Source organism: Schistocerca piceifrons, unplaced genomic scaffold (assembly GCF_021461385.2).
Source record: "Schistocerca piceifrons isolate TAMUIC-IGC-003096 unplaced genomic scaffold, iqSchPice1.1 HiC_scaffold_431, whole genome shotgun sequence".
Taxonomy (NCBI): Eukaryota; Metazoa; Arthropoda; class Insecta; order Orthoptera; family Acrididae; genus Schistocerca; species Schistocerca piceifrons.
Window position 1 is genome coordinate 42501 of NW_025728658.1, and position 2500 is coordinate 45000.

Sequence of the window (2500 nt, forward strand, 5' to 3'; positions counted from 1 at the left end):
TGTTGTACCTTAACCTAACCCATGTTGTGCCTCAACCTAACCCATGTTGTGCCTCAACCTAACCCATGTTGTGCCTCAACCTAACCCATGTTGTGCCTCAACCTAACCCATGTTGTGCCTCAACCTAACCCATGTTGTGCCTTAACCTAACCCATGTTGTGCCTTAACCTAACCCATGTTGTGCCTTAACCTAACCCATGTTGTGCCTTAACCTAACCCATGTTGTGCCTTAACCTAACCCATGTTGTGCCTTAACCTAACCCATGTTGTGCCTTAACCTAACCCATGTTGTGCCTTAACCTAACCCATGTTGTCGCCTTAACGTAACCCACGTTGTCGCCTAAACCTGCTCTGTAATTGTTATACGACTCGTTCAATTACTGTAGTGTTGCCCACCCGCAACCCTCGCAATATAGTTCGCTACTCGCACTGCCCGCACCCCTGTGTATCGCTTCATGTTAAACACCTTGCAAGTCTTGCTCACTTTCCACATGCTCCTGCTGTACACTGTAATGTGGATGGCAGCAGGACGTACATGCCGCCCCTCCCCACGTCCCCACCTTGCCCCCTGCCTTCGCAAGCTGGTTGGTGAGAAGTTTGCATGTTCAATGCCCTTCGCATGCGACGTACTCAGGCTACGTTGTGGTGCGGCCTGTGTCAACTGTCCGCTGATGTCGTACGCGTGAACCACAATCTGTACTGCACATTCGTCCTTATGTACTGAATGATACATCGTGGCACATGTGTGACCGCACAACGACTGCGCCCAAAAACGGCGGACCATACAGTGCAAATATTGTGCACGCAGCTACGTGTCGTCTCCCTATGAGAGCTGGATTGCAGTGTGGTACGCCATAGAGACGTGTGGGAGGAACGGACGCCGTGGATGGCGATCAGCATGAGCTGTCTGTTGATGTATTCGGACCTAGTCGTCTCTCCTCACACACCGTGATGGCATGGTGCACCGCGTTCCATATCTGCGACATGCTACAGAGGCCGGTTGACAGTCGTTCGAGCAATGGACATCGCATACGTACGGGGGCCACCTTCCACGTATTGTCTAGGCGTGCACATTTTGTTGCGTGTATGTGGGCAGACGTAGTGTGGCGTGACACCTGACACAGGCATGCAATAATCGTTGAAGTTGCAAATGGCGATGGACGCCTGCGTTTTCTGGTGAAGTTACGCAAATGAACAAATGGTAACCTGTTGTGGTGCGGTTGTTCTCGCTAGGGGTGAATCGGTGATGGCGACGATAGGTTGAGGTACTAACCGGTTGTTCCAGCGATACCCACCATGCCGACGAAACTGAACGGCATCTGGGTGTGAAGCGATACGCGGCGGTGGCTGGGTGGGACCGTCCCCGGCCGGTGAGGGGGCGCCTCCCGGCGTGCTGGCCGCGCGGTGCGTGGGCGCACGCGCTACAGCCGGCTGGTGGGGGCGGCCAGTGGCAGGCGCGCCGGCCGACGGACGCGGCAGGCGTCGCAGCTGCGCGCCGGCGCACCCTGCGCGCGGCGCCGTGCGGCCAAAGTAGGTCCTCGCGGGCCCGGTGCGAAGCGCGGTGGACATCTTCAGTGTGCTGGTCCGATTGAGGACTGTGTGCGTTGAGGATGCGCCGCCGCCCGGCGCTCGGCGCCGCGACGCCGTCTGCTGCTCGGTCGCCCCAGCGGTTCTCGCTGGTGGTTTGTATCGCAGCTGTGCGGATGTGTTGGCGCGTGCGCTGTGCTGGGAGAGTTCGCTTCGGCACCCAAGTGGGGCTTTTGTCCTTCTGTGGCGCTGGCGTTGGAGCTGCCGGTCACCGTAGGTGGCGCGTGTTGTCTCCCGCCGGCAATGCCACGACAGCACGCTCCCGGGCCTCTGTCGGCAGCGGCAAGCTCAGTTGGGAGCACGGGTGGTCGCACCGAAAGCGTCTACTCGCCTAACTCCGGGCGATTGCGCCTCTCTCGAACCCGACCAAGTACTTGGGACGGCGCTGCGCGCCGCCGGGACCTGAGAGGGTTTCGAGGTGTATTGTGCAGGGGAGCTCAGCCTCCTCCTGTTTGCAGAATGATTGAGCGGACGCTTGCGTGTTCGCGCGGGCCCCCGGGACACACTCCCGGGCGGCCGGCTGCTCAGCTCTAGTTGACGCAGCTCCCTGGTTGATCCTGCCAGTAGTCATATGCTTGTCTCAAAGATTAAGCCATGCATGTCTCAGTACAAGCCGCATTAAGGTGAAACCGCGAATGGCTCATTAAATCAGTTATGGTTCCTTAGATCGTACCCACGTTACTTGGATAACTGTGGTAATTCTAGAGCTAATACATGCAAACAGAGTCCCGACCAGAGATGGAAGGGACGCTTTTATTAGATCAAAACCAATCGGTCGGCTCGTCCGGTCCGTTTGCCTTGGTGACTCTGAATAACTTTGGGCTGATCGCACGGTCCTCGTACCGGCGACGCATCTTTCAAATGTCTGCCTTATCAACTGTCGATGGTAGGTTCTGCGCCTACCATGGTTGTA

The 2500-nt window shown here is 57.2% G+C and overlaps 1 non-coding gene across 1 annotated transcript in view; it reads left to right on the forward strand.

Annotated features, from left to right (window-relative positions):
* Positions 1-2131: 2131 nt before the first annotated feature.
* Positions 2132-2500, forward strand: part of LOC124749216 — a 1909-nt gene continuing 1540 nt past the window's right edge. Inside the window, exon 1 of the ribosomal RNA XR_007011800.1 lies at positions 2132-2500. This exon is cut by the window's right edge and continues 1540 nt beyond it. This is a non-coding gene — a ribosomal RNA (small subunit ribosomal RNA).